General features: G+C 31.9%; 1 protein-coding gene across 1 annotated transcript in view; it reads right to left on the bottom strand.

Annotated features, from left to right (window-relative positions):
• LOC115878231 (protein Gawky-like) overlaps window positions 1-15,794 on the bottom strand; it is a 61,383-nt gene extending 45,589 nt beyond the window's left edge. The window contains exon 1 of the mRNA XM_030894655.1: window positions 15,446-15,794. The gene's annotated coding sequence lies outside the window, so the exon portion shown is untranslated. The remainder of the gene's footprint in view (window positions 1-15,445) is intronic.
• Window positions 15,795-18,130: the final 2,336 nt, after the last annotated feature.

The raw sequence follows: 18,130 nt of genomic DNA, 5'->3' as shown, positions 1-18,130 counted from the left end.
TGATATTTAGGCTGTATTCCGTTGCAAAACCAGGCGAACCAGACCGGTAAACTACGGTAAAGAGCGGTCCCTGAAAAACATCGGTTTGATACGGAACGCTTTGGTAAAATACTGAAAACGTCAAATGTTAGATATAAAATTTATCTTTTATGCATTTTTAATGTACCCATTCTCTGCTTTTACGTTCGCTTCTTCTTTTCAATGGAATTTAATATTGAAAAGTACTTTATTAACAAACTGTTAAACTCGTTAGACAGCTCAAGTGAAGATTTGCAGGTCTAATATTAAAACAGATCAATAATAAATAAACAAATCTTTTACTTGTCTTGTTTTTCATGTTTTCTTTAAATGTTCCTGACTTTAAGAACCAATGGCTGCATGATAAGTTTAAATGGTCCTAAAAAGTCATTCTATTTAGTAAATGAAATTTATTTACCTTTACTGCCTACCTCCAGTGGTTTTGGATGTAAATTCAAAATATTATTACAAATTTTAGAAATTAAATGAGAATTTCACTCGAACTTCCAATATTTGCTTGATTTCTGTCACATAAATGACATTGACAAACAAAACCAGAAAAACCAGCCTTCTCGCGCTGGTTAGTTTGGTTACAGTTATAACCGAATTGTTCAGGAACCGTGTTCCGTAATAAGAAAACTTTCAGGAAACCGTTTTGAATAAGAAGACTAAGGAAGGAGCATATCAAAAATTTTAGGTACACCGCGATGGGCCTCAAATATGGCCGACTTAAATTTCGGTTTATCAGTGCCGTTCTAATTTTATTTACAAAATGTAAAACTATGATGTAGGGTAGACGTGGGGTAGACTCAATATTTTTTTTTATTTTACGTTGTGAATAAATAGGTAGTTATTAAAATTGTTGATAAAAATATAAAATTATAATAAAAATAGATAAGTTATAATAATTATTTATAACCATAAACATCCGATACGCTACTGAAGCAGGTAAGTCAAATTGACGTATCTAAATTCTTTGACATCTAATCTTCGATAAGTGGTAAATAAAAGCAAAAATGCAAGAAAAAATATACAGGGTGTTTCAAAACAAATGCGAAAAACTTCAGGTGGTGATTCCTTGTTCAAAATAAAGGGTAGTTTGCTTTATAAACGTTGGGTCAAAAGTCAACCATTAGGGAGATATCGCGGTACAAAGATGGAGGAAAAATAATGTTTTTATTTTTTATCTTGAAAACGAAAAGAGATAGACTAATGAAATTTTACGGAAGCATTACTGTTATGAAAACACACTTTCTGGTAATTTTTTCACTTTTTTAAAATGAGTGGAAGAAGTTGGAAACTACCCCTATCATTCTTGTTAATGAAATTTAAAGAAAAATCTTATCAAACACATGCAAAAAAAATTAATTTTGATAGTTTAGTTTATTTAGAAACTTTTTTATCTCTTGTGTTTTTTTGATAAAACTCAACTGATTTGAAATTAAAAAATAAAATGTAAAGCATTACATGTCAGGACAAAAACATTTTTAGATAAAGAATCTAGTGGGTAGCTGTAATTTTTTTAGGAAAAAATCTAGTCCGCCGCTGTCACTTTTTAGGATGTTTCTAATATTGTTTTATTTGACATTACCCTACTGCAATACGTTATTATCTAGATTATTATTATTATCATTATTATCACTAGATTCTTAATCTAAAAATATTTTTAGTCCTGACATGTAATGCTTTACATTTTATTTTTTAATTTCAAATCGGTGAGTTTTATAAAAAAAATACAAGAGATAAAAAAGTTTCTAAACAAACTAAACTATCCAAATTAATTTTTTTGCAAAATATGTATATTATATGTATAGTCACTTACTAGCAAAAAGTTGTTCCAATATTTCACTCGATTTTTGCCGAGATCTACCGAACACTACACAACCAACTATTTTAGAGTCTTTTTCGATAAATCGCGATAATGTCACTGTTAATTTAAGTTCTGCCACAATTTCCATCTAGATGTACTATCTTTATACAACTATCAGTAGTAGAATAAATAATAAATAACATAAAATAAGCTCCGTAAAGACTGACAAATCCACAAAATTTCAAATCAAATTCAAATGTGTCAAATGAATCGTCAAACAGAACTGTCAAGGATCCCCACCCTAGAGTCCTTTTTCCGCCCACCATGCATGAATACATGGATAGCATTATGCTCCTTCCTTAGTCTTCTTATTCAAAGGGAAACCGATAGAATCGGAACATAAAACCATAACCAAGGTAAGCAACGGAATACACCCTGCTTATAAAACAGTCATCTTTTGATTTATAACCACAATTTCTCTTGACGGAAGATAATCAAATGCCAAAATGCCATTTCACGCAAATTTTGAAGTGTAGTGAAAAAGTTAAAAGTTTGATAACTTTTTCCACGAAAAAGAATACAATTTCATTTTCATGATTTGATAGGTTATTATTGGTAGAATTTTAATTAACGTCATATATTTTGCTGTTCTAAAACGTTAAAGAAGCACAAAATTACACACTTTACTTTAACGAACACATTTACTTTAACAACAGCAAAAAAATATGACGTTAATCAAAATTAATAATAACCATCTATCAAAAAATGCAATCAAAATGATATTTCCATAGGAATACCTTTTGAATTTTAGAACTTTTGGGACACTCGCCAAGTTGGTAGACCTGATGGTACGTTTAGACTGAACAAGGTTATGTGTAGACGGAGCTTAAGATACATAAATGCATAATATTGTGGCTTTATATTTTGTATATGCGTATATTAATACTGGTTTTTCATAATTTAAAATTTGTGTGTTTCATAACACTTATAAGTCTGAAAGTAATATTAAATTGCCCTTTAAATATTGTATATCCATTATTCCTTCTAAGTTCTAACAAAACGAAAGCTCTAAATCGAATGGGGGCAATAACAATAACGTATTTATAACTTTATGACACTATTAAGACCAAATTTTATGAGCTACATAACTGTAACAATATCTTATTAGTTCATTTAATAGTTCATCAATAACGCTTATAGCTCTATTCTCATTCTCTTAAAAGCGTATCTAGATAGTAGACGTGCCTCTTAAATTTTATGAAATATATGGTACATGAGACTTTCCAATGGATAGGAAAATTTTTGTTGTCATATCTTAATATGATTACAATGACATTCTTTTTTTATACAATATACTAAATACCTTTTACAGGTAACACATAGCAAATCTTCTTGCAATTGTGTTGCATCAATTCAATGACCTTGTAATAAATCTGTATTGCCAAATGTTTGTGTTTACTGTGCGATTCTAACAACTTATTAAACAACCTTAATACGAAATGCCGAATGAAAAAAGTTTATTATTATTATCATATATTATTATTTTTATTTATTATATCAACATAGGTCCGATTCTGTTTTGTTACGTAGCTACAGGGTGTTAAGTCTTAATAATCTTCCGATTTATTATAATTTTCTTCCAAATACTTTTACTGATTCTATTGAAATGTTTTTGATTTTTTTTTCGATTTATTGGAACAGGGACGTGCATATGGGTTATCACTGGAATATTTTTCTAAAAAAGCATGCACGCCACTGACTTTTTTTTCTCTTGTTAGCAAAATAGTGTAAACAATTTAATGCCAATTAAAAGTTATCTCTTGATATTTTGTCGATTTCGGCCTCCTTGATGAGATAAACGCAATTTTATTAATTTGCCTTGATCCAAGTCAATAGCAACCTTTAAAAATTTTTAATATCATGAAAGTTTTAAACATGTACTCATTGATTCCTCATCAAAAAATATGAAAAAAAGTTTCTATAAACATGGGTATGGAAATGCATAGTTTTAGAGTTACAGGATGTTAAAACTTTTTAAAATTATTTTTTTTTGTAATTATCTTAAATGCCACTATTTTTTATTTGAAACTGCTGTACGTTCAATTAATAGTAATAATAACTAATATTTCATAATAAATTAGGTAAAATATATAATTTATTAATTTTATTTTTATTGATTGTGATTAATAAATTTGCGTTTATCTCATCAAGGAGGCCGAATTGGACAAAATATCAAGAGATATCATTTAATTGGCATTAAACGGCCTACGAAATTGTGACATCAAAAGAAAAAGTCAGTGGCGCACATGTTTTTTTTTAAATATTCCAGTGATAACCCATATGCACGTCCCTGATAAGTTTATTGACGCCTTTTTAGCATTAGAATATGTAACACTTATAGTAACTTTTACCCCAAAAATTTCATTCGAATCACTAAAAGTACTTGGAAGAATATTATAATAACTCGAAAGATTATTAAGACTCTAACACCCTGTAGCTACAAAACAAAGCAGAATCGGACCTATGTTGATATGAAAAATATACCATATTTTTACGTGAGGAACGAGAGATGGTACATGTTTTTTGAAACACCCTGTATAACATAAATGCTTGCGATTATACGAGTAGTTTTAGAACTAAGCTAAAAGAATAATTTATCAAATATTCTTCAAAAATATAGCTCTAAAGACTAAATTAATCAAAAACAACTACAAATTATCGTTTTATCGCTTTATAAGTCTTTCAATTGGCATTCGCTTGCGTCAATGGCAACTTTATCAAGAATAATGTTATATACCGCAAAATTTATGAATATTACTTATTAATATTCATAACTGATAATTTTAATTTCAAATCACGATATAAATATTGATAGAATAAAATTGAAAAATAAAACACCTTTCTTTTCTTTTGCTTTTTTACATTCAATATAATTTTATACAAAGGAGCACAAAAAATACTTCTAATTTAGTGGAGGAATGATTAAAGCCTGTCCAGCAAGCTAGAGATGATTTCGACCTTTAAATAAAAAGATTAAAAAGTATAATGATATTCACGCATTAAAGGAAATCGATATGTTTCAATTGACACATTTGAGTTTTATTTGAAATTCTGCGCATTTGATGGCCTTTTTTGAGCTTTATCATTTATTCTACAATTGGTTTTGTTTAGAGGTAGTAAATCCAGAAGGATATTGTGGTCAGAACTTAAATTATCAGTGACATTATTGGAACACAACTGTCAAAAATAGGGTATCCATCTGTATTGCAAGTAATATTGAAATAGTATACCGATTTGGTCATTTTAGAAGCGTGGTCTGGATTTTATTGGGTAAGACAGTGATGTAGGCAGCTTAATGGAAGATCAAATGTATTAAAAAGAGATAAAAGTTGGATTGATACATTTCTTCTATGCGGTATTGCCGGATTTTGCGTGAAAAGTTCAAACCGCACCAGTAGGTGTTTATGGAATGTTGCATCTAAGGTTGGAACCTTATTTTTCACAATTAGTTACTCATTTTACTACAGATGTAATATATTATATTTAGGTTAGATATAATATCAAACCAAACCAAAAACCCAATTTCGGCATCCTTATAATATAAGGATGCCGAAATTGGACTTAATGGGTTTTTCATGTTAAAGACCGTGAAAAACTGGACATAGTGGTGTGTTTAATCCAATTCAACCAAAAATGTGACTTAGTGGATTTTCGCTGTACGCCCACGATATCTTCATTTCAGTAGTATACATAAAGTTTTTAAAATAGTCTCATTTTTTTCTACACAAATTTTCCTACAAACGTAAAAACCGGCAACACTGTATGCCGCTGTTGATTTTGTCTCTCTGTCTGTCAACTGGTCGTTTATATTATTCTCTGTCTTACACGTTAAAATTCAGACCACACTTCTAAAATTACCAAATCGGATGGTCAAGGAGACAGAATTTAGAAACAGTATTATAAAAACAAAATACCACCAAATTTCTAAATTGAAATATTTTAAAGTGTATTTAACAAAAAATATCAATTATTAAAAGTGTGCTTATCGAAGTATGTAAATAAAAAAACAATTTATTTCAAATTCCAATAATGTATTCAATCCTCTTATTTGCATAAACAGCAACAGCAACTTAAAATAAATCGACTTAATGGAACTAAGAAAAATATTTGTATCCTTATTAATGAATGAAAATTTATATACCTCAAAAGCTACAGATTAAATTTATCGGCATATTTTATATCACCTTAATGTATTTATTGAATTAATTCTATTTTTGTTTGCGGTTGATGTATAAATAACAAATTAAAGCTTTGAAAAACATATTAACACCTCATTAATATCTTTTCTATCAACTTACTATTTTTTCTAAAGCAAAGAACTAAGCTTTTATATTGGGAAAACATAAATTATTGACAAATAAATGAAAATTTATAATAAGAGGTGTGATTTTATGTTTGTCTCGATGTCAATGACACCACGTGCCGCTTGTTAATTTAATGTTAGCTCTTTTTTATTTTGCCAAACAACTTTTTGCAGATTCACAGAGAACTAAAACTGCCTAATAGCTTTCATACTGTTCAATTTTAATAAGATTTACATTATTTATTAATAAAAAAAAGAGCGTTACAGTGGCCTGTGAAACAAGTTTATTTCCAAAATATAATTTTTGGGCAGATAAACATATTTGAAGAGAACATTCGACCAATGTGTACGACCAGTCATGACCTATGCATGCGAAACATGGACACTTAAAACGGACATTATAGGGAAACTGAAGATCGCACAACGCTCAATGGAACGAAATATGCTGGGAATAACCCAAGAGAGACCGTAAAAGAATAGAATGGATACGACAAGAGACGCAGGTAATAGATGTCATCCACAGAATCAAATCCCTCAAGTGGCAATGAGCAGGATAGCTGGCAAGAAGGGCAGATAACAGATGGACCACAAAAATTACAGCATGGTAGGTACTCACGAGGAATCAAGAGACCTAGAGGAAGACCAAACTTGAGATGCGACCATGATATTATTACATTATATTTTAACACTTTTTGGCTATGAAGTATTACAAGACAAGTGTATTATTATTATTTTATTAATATTGTCTACAGGTCATACTGAAAAATATTTACCTAATATACATGAGTTCATGTTTTATCAGTCTGAGGCATGGTTCGGAAAACTACATGTTACTTTTAAAAACTACATAAACTACATTACATGTAGTTAATGTAGTTTATGTAGAGGGTGTAGTTTATGCAACCTATGTATGTAACTTTCAAATATCAAAGGTTTGAGGTGAGGTTATAATAAGCTGAAGCCTTAAAAACACATAATGTATTTAAGAAAACAGAAGAAATATGGCTTTAAATATAATATTTACATCATATTATCTCTATTACACCTCATACAAATGAAAATTATTCATAATATCAATACATAGTTTATTAACGTAGTTTTCATGTAGTTAATGAACGGGAAAAGACGTAATTTTTGAAGAAAAAATACACGTAGTTAATCAGGTAAATTACGTCATAATTAACTACTTCCGAACCCTGGTCTGAGGTTACTTAAATAGCTCTATTACATCACTGTACATCTCCATGTTGAAGACGAACATTTATGTTTTGGCGTCAATTAATTTTTGCTCTTGTACTTTATTTTTATCAGTAGCCGCAATCTTGAAGAACACAGAAATCATTACTTGCCTCACACTAAGTTAACTATTTTCAAATTTTTAGAAACATCTGGTATTAATTCAAATTCCTTAAAATATGTTACTTTTCGGTTAATTTTAGTTTTTTTCTATTTTTCTATTAGCTACCTTTACATATTATACATATTCTCATGTACAGGGTAAGTCAAATTCCACGCTTTTAAATGGAAACACCCTTTTCTACAGGAGAGAAGACGAAAATTAATATTGGTGTCTGGATCTCAATTTTTATCAAAAAGATGATGGTGAAAACCGCACATCGATATCTGTTGTCGTTTATGAGTTACGGGGTGTTTTCAAAAGTGTGCATTTTTAACAAATCGTAACGGTTTTGCTATGGAAAATTTTGTATTTTAGTAAAAACATTTTCAAAGCATCTTTTTACGTAGAATGTAATGGTTTAAATATATTTTTTTTAATTAATAATTTAAGAATTATCAACAGAAAAATTGATTTTTTGTTTGGGAGAGACACTCTGTATATTTATAATTAAGTGAAAAGAACTTAAAATTACCTTTCCGAAAATATAGCACACTTGATATTTTGTTACAGTCCCCTTCGAAATACAGAATTTTTATATGTTCGCCATTTTTAATTAGTAGGCTTTCCAAATGGGTCCACCCCTTATTGATGATCTGCCCCTAAAGGCAGTCGAAAACATATTTTTCCAGCAAGACAAGGCACCACCTCAGAACGCTGTACTTATCAGCAATTTTTTCCAGCTAATTTCGAGAATAATTGAATAGCTAAACAAGATCCCAGCCGTTGGCCGTCGAGGCAGCCGGACTTAAAGCCTATGGATTTTTATCTTTGCGGAAGACTAAAGGTTCCTACCTTTAATATTTTTAATTGCTCGTGTAATCTAAACAAGAATTAAAAGTACTTAGTGGCGATGATACGGTTATAATAGCCAATGATATACAAGAACTGCAAAGCATCATAGATTCCGTAGTCCACTATAGTGAGATGCTTGGACTGCATCTCAATGTCTCCAAGACCAAACTACTACTTGGTCTTTTCTAAGACTCCAGTGAATGCACACCTGCGTGTCAAGAGACAAACAATCGAACAAGTGACCTCAATAAAGTATTTAGGAGCTAACATCGATGGTCAGTGCGACCCAAAAAGAGAAATATTTTCAAGAATTGAGCAAGCGAGAAAAATCTTCGTGAGTATGATATCATTTTTTACAAGACGAGACCTCAGTGCGGAACTCAGAACTCGAATGGCCAGATGCTACGTCTTCTCTGTGTTACTCTATGGATGTAAGAGCTGGACACTAGATTCACAGATCGAAAAGAGAATAGAATCCTTCGAAATGTATGTGTACAGACGGATTCTGCGAATCTCATGGGTACAAAGGATCACTAACGATGAAGTACTCCAGCGCATGCAGAAACAAAAAGAGATACTGAACACTATCAAGGAAAGAAAAATGCAATACATGGGTCATGTGATGAGAGGTGATAGATACGAAATATTGCGTCTCATAATAGAGGGCAAAATGCAAGGAAAAAAATCAGTAGGAAGACGCCAGAACTCATGGCTAAAATATTTAAGGAGATGGTTTAAACGCTCGTCTGCGGAAATCTTCCGGGCTGCAGTTTCCAGAGCCTCAATTGCCATTTGGATCACCAACCTTCGGAAGGAGAGGGCGTGATAAGAAGAAGAAATGGTTATGCAAGGGTATTTTTCACCCCCATTAAGTTAATGAATTCCGCAAAAAATGTCCAAAAACGGTCCTGTCTGTCCATAACAGAAGACGGTCGACATGTCGAACACCTATAGCAAAATCTCATGTCTTGGTTTGATATTAATTTTTATTGTTATTAGATATAGTTTAAATGTATTGATGTTGTTAAATATAGAATAAAATTCTCAGATGTTATACCTGTTTTATACCATTTTTTTACCTGTTCTCAGATTTTATACATTTTCTACGCACTTTTCTACATACACGTAGAAATTTAATTAATTTTCTACCCGTCTTTAACCAACCCTGTTGGCAACATTTTGAGAGCTGCCGTGTTTCAAATAATCTGACAAATAACATTGTATCTATGTGTATGTATGTATGTATGTGTTTATAAATAGAATAGACCAATACAATAATTATTAAAAAGTTTCCTTAACGACAAGGTTTGTGTATGAAACCACCGAATGTAATTTATCTTATCGCCGTTTGCACCGATAACGCCCGCCGTTATAAAATGTATTATCAAAGTATTATAATATAAATGTTGAAAGCGTACAGGCTATTGACAATGTTCTAGTTCTTATCGGGGAAAAAAACACGATAAACTAAGTAAATAACTAAGCGAAATTAATATTTATTTAATAAAATGATCAATGTTACGATAATTTTAATCTCTTATTAAAATTTGGTGTTTTTGTTTTAGATTCAGTCAGCTATACAATCAAAACAGTTAATATGGTTGCATGAAAATGATAGACAAACATCGAAGAAAGTTTAAAAGCACCGTCTACACATAACATAACGTTTTACCTGTCAGTCTTGTGTGTAGACGAAAAAGTATATTTAAAAAAATTGGCGCCGGGAGGCACACTTGATATTTTTATCTCAAAAACTGCGACTGAATGATTTTGATGTTATTACAAATTTTGTTGCAAATATTATTCCTAATCTTAAATTGAAAACCGCGTTTCGCTAGCTACTGTAATTTTGGAGTTACGATTTTTTAAAATTTTAACCCCCTCCCATACCCCCTTACCAACCCCCCACCCCCACCAAAAACTAATGGCCAGATTCTCGGGTGCCACAGTATTTTTGTGCCAAATTTGGTTAAAATCGGTTTAGCGGTTTTTGAGTTATCGTGTTACAGACGGACAGACAGACAGACACCATGAAAATATTTTGTATTTAGGTCATTTATGATCCAAATAACTCATTTTGAGTGAAATTAAAAAAACTTTTTTTGCCGATCTTAATAGCCTACCTACTATAAAATATATACCGGGTGTTGCATCGTCGGACGGGACATAGGAAATCCCATGTAAATTTTAATTGGGTCAATTATTGGCTTCCTATCTATTATTGGCTAATCAAAAATAGATATTTTTGATTAGCTCGTTTACGAATTATCGCCGATTTCTTTTTAAATATTTCCCCTTTCTTATGGCCCTCTATTTACTTATGAGCACCAGTCAAGGTAAAAGATAACTGTCAAATGAAGTTGTCATTTCAGAAAGTTACCTATTTAGTGCTTTATTATTATTGAAAACTCATTCCCACATCGGAAATATTAAAGATGTATTTATAAATACAAATTAATGTGAATTAAAGTAAAATAAAGTAATCAATTACAAGGTTAATTATAGTATTATTACAATATTCAATAACTTATTATTAATTTAGGTACTATTAAATTGTTAGAACATTAGGATTTAAGAAGATGTTCAAATATTCCTCCATCGACTGCTAGACAATAACCCAGGCGATCATAAAATTCTCTTCTTACATTCGCTAGTTGGTAAACTGAAATTCTATTGTATTCGGCAGAAATAGCATTTTTTAAACTCGTCTAGATTTGGGTATTTTTTATCCTTGTATATCCTGTTTTTTAAATGGCCCTAGAGAAAGAATCATTTGGCGAAATATCAGGAGACCTTGCTGGCCAATTTACTGAATGATTTAAGCCAATAACGTTTCCGTTAAAACTATTGTCTAAATATTCCCGAACAGCCAGGGTACTATGTGCCGGGCAGCCATCCATTTGGTACCAAACTTCCTGATTTTCCCTAGCGGCATCATGTAAAGCAGGTAAAATATGATTTTCGAGTAGTTCCAAATAATATTCTGCATTTAAATTTCGCGTAAGAAATAATGGACCGATAATATTGTGTCCGAATATCCCTGCCCAAACATTTACTTTCTGTGGATATTGCGTCCTTGTTTCGACTAACCTGTGTTGGTTTTCTTTGTTCCAATATCGGTAATTTTGAACATTGGGTTCATTATTTAAGGTAAACGTGCATTCGTCAGTGAAACATATGTTTTTTAAAAATTCCCTATTCGTGCTCTTTCCATCATATCAAAACAAAACGCCTGCCGCCGTATTTCGTCCCCATCTCGTAGCTCTTGGTGCTTTTCATATTTGAAGGAATAGTATTTATGTCGTTTCAAAATTCGAAACGCTGTAGTGTGATCTATTCCTATTTCATCCTCAAGTTTCCTTGTGCTGATCTCTCCATCGTTCTCTTCCACGCACAGTAAAACTTCCAAGTCGGTATCATTTCTTGCATCTTCTCTTTGTTTCTGCCTTGCTTCACATCTGCAGCTATTTATTAGGGTACCTTTTTGGTCTCAAATCTCTGGATATTCCTTGCGATTGTAGATTTTCCAGGTATCGGTCTATTCGGATACCGAGCAGCAAACATGTCCGATACCTTTTGATAACTATTTCCTTGATAATAACATTTAATCATCAATACTTTTTCTTCGGTAGTGTAATTCATGGCTAATATTTTCGATGTAGTTATGAGTTTTTAATAATAATAATAAAGCACTAAATAGATAAATTTCTGAAATGACAACTTCATTTGACAGTTATCTTTTACCTTGACTGGTGCTCATAAGTAAATACAGGGCCATAAGAAAGGAGAAATATTTAAAACGAAATCGGCGATAACTCGTAAACGGGCCAATCAAAAATATCTAAAGTTATTCTTTTGAATGTGGGTTTTAGTGCTCTTCAATAAACCTAAATAGAATTATTCTCTAAAATAATTAGGGAAGTCAATAATTGACCCCATTAAAATTTACATGGGATTTCCTATGTCCCGCTCGACGATGCAACACCCGGTATACGCTTTGTTTACATTTTACTTGTACATGTTGGATCAAAACAAACCAATGTATATGGTTAATGGTTAATCTATTCTTTTATGATGTCTCTGTCTCGAAACAAATGACGCAATGTCAAAAATAAACATGCGGTAAACACGCAGGTATTTTCAATCGTAAAATAAACTCACCGGCACGAAAAACGGGCACTTTAAATATTTGACGTATTAAGTTTTATACCTTTCTGGTCATCGAAACTACGTAGTCTGGATTTTAACGTGCAAGACAGTGATGTAGACAGCTTAAATGACAAATCAAATGTATTAAAAAGAGATAAAAGTTAGGTTGATACATTTTTTCTATGCTGTATTGCCGGATTTTGCATTCAAAGTTAAAACTTTATTTTGCACAATTAGTTACTAATTTTACTACAGATTCTTAAACAACTGTCTAACAGAAATGAACATTATTGAATAGCTTAGTTTTATGGCTTTATTATTTTATTTCTCGTACGAACCGGCAATACTGTATGCCGCTTTTTATTTTCTCTCTCTGTCTGTCCCCTGCTTGTGTATATTCATCTCTGTCGTATGCAGGACAGACAACGGAAATAAAATGACCAGGGCTAGTATATTGTGTTCTAAGAGACCGATTTTGATGATTTTATAAGCGATTTGTAGCTAAATTATTTGAATGTTTAGTAACTCTTTCTAAATTCAAAATGAAAGTCATCTGTCAATTATAGGAGGCGAAACAAAATGTTCATATCAATCAAGGAATTTGTTGAATATTCGCTTTGTTTGGTTTTCTTTATCTGTTTGTGATAAATGTATATAGTAAATGTAGAGTTTTGGTTAAATAGGAAAATGAATCTACATAACCCAGCAAACTAAACTAATATTACCGAAATTGCGCCTTACATGTATAGAGGCAACACTGCCTAACCTTGTCATAACTTGGCCGTGTTATCTGTCAAAATAAGTATGCTCGGTTGTCTAAATTCGTCCGCAAATTTTGTTCTTGAAAATTACTTATTGGAATTGGTATTTTTGTGGGTACTTATGGCAAGTTAGGTAGTAGATTAAATTTAGAGAAAGAAAAAGACAAAAAAATCCAGTGGTTCTCAAAATTTAAAAAAAAATATATATTTTTCTAATTTTCAAAGAAAAATAACTCGGTTATTTTGGACTGATTTGAAAAACGGTAAAGGGATATAAGAATTAAGAATATATTTATTTAAGACTCATCCTGGCACAATCATTGTTTACTCTAAATTATTTATAATATTAAAAAGAAAACAAATCTATAGAATATGTACTCATCAAAAAAGTTTAATGCAAAATAATTCCGATTATGCATTCAAATACCTAGCGTCATGTAACAACGCTTGCATTATTTAATAGATCGATGGCAGTCAACAAATACTACGTACTACTAAAACAACGAAATATATTATTATAAACACGAATGTTTTCGTTATAAATTATTAACAATTATTACGACCGGCTTTAGAGCATTAACCTAGCAGCACACTGACACACACAATCATTAACTTTTATTACAATACAAACAATATTTGCCAATATGCTTACTCTTAATTTGTCCATTACGAGTTTATATATTTGTAATAAAAGCATTTAATCGTTTTTAAAATATTATGTTGCGTTAATTTTATGATTTATTTTTGAATTTAAATTCTACAATATATTTCTCATTTTTTTTTATAAGAATATTAACAAAATGTGTGTTAAATAAATTGAAATAATAACTATTTATACGGAACGATTAACAATGATTGAAATACTGTACGATCGATGATAGATCGATTCATAGCTATCGCTGACGCCGTTTTTTTTTCGATTATATTGTAGTTCGCAATACTTTCTTTGATACTGATGCTAAAATAAATTAAATTATTAATCACTTTTTCTACATATTTTCCTGTATATTTTAGAGATTTTTAAAGCCACAGGTTCATCAGAAAATTTCTTTGGTGGCATACAAGGGCACGCAACGTTGCCAGTTAGTGCGAAATTGTACCTCGCTAAATGCAATAACATAATTGAAAAAAATTGCCAAAAAAGTAAAAAAACTACTACTTTTGCTAAATAAACCCAAAATTGGGTTTATGATGAAAATCGAATATACAAATCATTAATGTACAACAAAAATTCACAGAATATTTTCAAAATAATTCAGGTAAATTTGGCAACACAGGTAGTCAATTTAATCTAGAAAAAGAAACAAGAATTAATGAGTGGCTCTCAAAATGTTCTCAATTTTTAACTATCAAAATCTCAGCCCCCTTGATCATAAAACTTCAATCGTGGGTTATATTGTTTATTAAATATAAAAAAATAGCTATCATTTTTATACAAAAATAAAGTAAACCCTCAGTGAGTAGAAACAGGATAGAAATATAAAATAGTTTAATTTTTAATGATTTATCTACAAAGTCTCGACAACTATGAAACAGCCTTGAAAATACTTAAGATAACTTACTGTATTTAGAAGTTTTAAATAAAAATTAATAGTTAAATACAAACAACAGTAAAAAATGATCAGATATATATTTTAGCTAGAAAAAGAACCACATCTACCTATATGTTTACATTTTTGAAACACCTTTCTATAAATCTGAAGGTCTCGGCGTTGAGCAACAATAAAACGTCGATATTTGACAAAATAATACAATTTCGTCTGCATAGTCGTAATGTATTAAATTACGAAAATCTTTACATATGGAATTGGTAACAAGACCTCTTCGATATAAAAATAAACGGGTCAAAAAAAGTCCGTGTTTCTATACGGCCGAGAGACGCCTACACGAACTGCATCAGAACGCTTAAAAATAGAAATCAAGTCACATTGGCAAACAAAAATCGAAACAGTAGCAAACCGTAGGTAACTAGATGTTAAGAAAGAGACACAGAGTCGAAAATACTGGGGGAAAGCTCTATTTAGTGAAGAAAGTAGAAGATGGCGAGTTCTAGAGACAAAGAAATCGTAAAATTCGAGGTTAGTACGTGGAATTTTCTGATAAAAACTGATGGATAAACGTGAAATAAATAGAAATCAAACTGAAAGACTTACACACAAATATGGACGCTACGGAATCAACGAGTAGAACTTGTTCCAGGGCGGGAGGGGGCCGTCGAAACTTGGCTCGCGAACAACACACAAGTCATTATCTAATGCGCACTTTATTTACCTGCCGCGGTCGCAGTTTAAACTAATCCACACGGAGTCGGTGTATTTTATCACACTGAACTAATGAGAATACTAAATATCACAATTTTATTAAACGATTTGGCGTTAAAATACTTGGATTTGCGGCCACCGCAGAGATTTGTTTATCGATCCGCAATTACGTGGCAATGTTGGCAGCGCTTCTCTCGTCACTTCGACGACACGCCGCAGTTCCAAGTGTTCGGTGTCGGACCGCGTCGGCCGTTTACGGGATTGGAAAGCGTGCGGCGGAAACAAGTTTTAATGGTGTTCGAGGGGCGACGTTGCCGGAACGAGCCCCGATAATTTCCAGGAGAATAATTTATTCAATATGCTAAGTAGTGTCGGCGGTAGTTTTCCTTTGTTTACACTTGTAGCGGTCACTTAAGAGCTGCTCTGCGGACCATGGAAGGTTCTATGATGGAGGGAGGATATTAAGGAGACAAACCTAAGTGACGAATGATGTCGTTCATAGGTCCAAAACACTTTTGCGGTGCTCCAGAAGTAGTTACGAGAATGATCACAAAACAGTACATGGTCAACAAATCTCTAAAATGGCAGAGGCAGTGGAAAAAGTAGAACATTGGCCAAAATTTACAGCAGACCTAAGAAGCAAAGACATGGAGACCGAAAATACTGTAGTGGGTTTACTAACAGAACATTCCAAGCTCAAGAAGCATCTAAGGCTGATGCGATAAGTTGACGGGCAGATTTTAGATAAGAAGAAACGACAGAACGCATTTCGTACCACTGCAACAGCTTGACAAATGTGCAGTTCTTTGTATGAGGCAGGGTTCTTTGAATAAACCTTCACAAAGAGTAATATGGAGGGTTCAGTCACGTTCAGTCTCCAAGATATTAAAATTTTTGAAAAGGATACCTACGACTGGAGAAAGATAACAACCGATAGACAATAGATCTACCACCTCATAAAATCTATCTATCTATTTTCTATGTACCATAGAAGACATTACGGAAATGTTTTTTTTTGTGAGGAACACCTAGGACAATGAAAATTCACAATGAAGAATTCCTTAATGATCTTCACTCCTCTTTGATGTTAGACATCATGTATAATAACACTGGGGCCTAAGTAAGGCAAATTGATTAAACTCTTATTGAATATAGCTGCCCTCAAGGACTAGCATCTTGTGAGTACGGGTGTCTTAGGTGAGACTCGTTATCTTTTATTTCTATCAAGCTGCCTTGATCAATTCATGTTTTCTTCCAATCTTCCAGAAACAGAAGAAAACAGAAGATATATGGACAACTACGAGGATCGCCCGACCTCACCATGTATATGACGACATTCATAAAATAACATCTGTGCAAATTGTTTTTAGAAAGATCCAGAATAACTTATTCGATATGCAAAGATATGTCTACCGTAGTTTTACATTTGTAGAGATCACTTAAAAGCTACTCAGAGGACCATGAAATGCTCTATGATGATGGAAGAATATTAGGAGACAAACCAATGTTCCGAAAGTCGATGAAATAATAGGCTTCCTTAAAATGTATTAGCACTGGAAGCCCGTGTAAAGAAAAAAGAAGTGGACTAAATTAATATTGAACATATTTTTTCCCGGGGATTTATATCCTCACTCAAGCCCGAGATACAATTTTTTCATAATTTGCAATTGTCTTGAGTGATCCCTTATCTTTTGTATCTATCGATCTGCCTTAATCAATTCATGTTTTCTTCCAATCTTCCTATCTTCTCTTCGACCCAAAAAGGCCCTTATGAATGGTCTCCCACTGGAAATCCACTCAACACAATATGGGGAAACTCTTCAGCGTATTAAATAGCATACAACTCAGAAACAATAAAAACATATTTTCTGACGAGAAATTTTTCTTTCTCAAAGATCGTCATCATTTCTCCATTTCACACCTTTGCATTTACCAAAACCCAAAATTGAAGAAAATTATAGTTGGAACTGTTAAAAAAATTGCCAAAAAACACCTACTTTTGCTAAATAAACCCAAAATTGGGTTTATGATAAAAATCTAATATACAAATCATTAATTTACAACAAAATTCATAGATTATCTTTAAAATAATTCATGTCAATGTGGCAACACAGGTAGTCAATTTAATTTAGAAAAAGAAACAACAATTAAGAGTGGCTCTCAAAATGTTCTCAATTTTTAACTATCAAAATCTCAGCCCCCTTGATCATAAAACTTCAATCGTAGCTTAAAAGGTTGTTTAAATATAAAAAAATAGTTATTATTTTTATACAAAAATAAAGTAAAGCCTCAGTGAGTAGAAACAGGATAGAAATACAAAATAATTTAATTTTTAGTGATTTATCTACAAAGCCTCGACAACCTATGAAACAGCCTTGAAAATACTTAAGATAACTTATTGTATTTAGAAGTTTTCTTCCAATCTTCCTATCTTCTCTTCAAACCAAGAAGGCCCTTGTGAATGGTCTCCCACTGGAAACTCAACACAATATACATGGGGAAACTCTCTCTTCAGTGCATTCAATAGCATACAACTTAGAAACAATAGAAACATATTTTCTGACGAGAAATTTTTCT

Source organism: Sitophilus oryzae, unplaced genomic scaffold, assembly GCF_002938485.1.
Source record: "Sitophilus oryzae breed Bouriz unplaced genomic scaffold, Soryzae_2.0 scaffold_1502_pilon_pilon, whole genome shotgun sequence".
Lineage (NCBI taxonomy): Eukaryota > Metazoa > Arthropoda > Insecta > Coleoptera > Curculionidae > Sitophilus > Sitophilus oryzae.
Note: the sequence above shows the minus strand (reverse complement) of the source record. Positions and strands in the feature narration are given on the sequence as shown.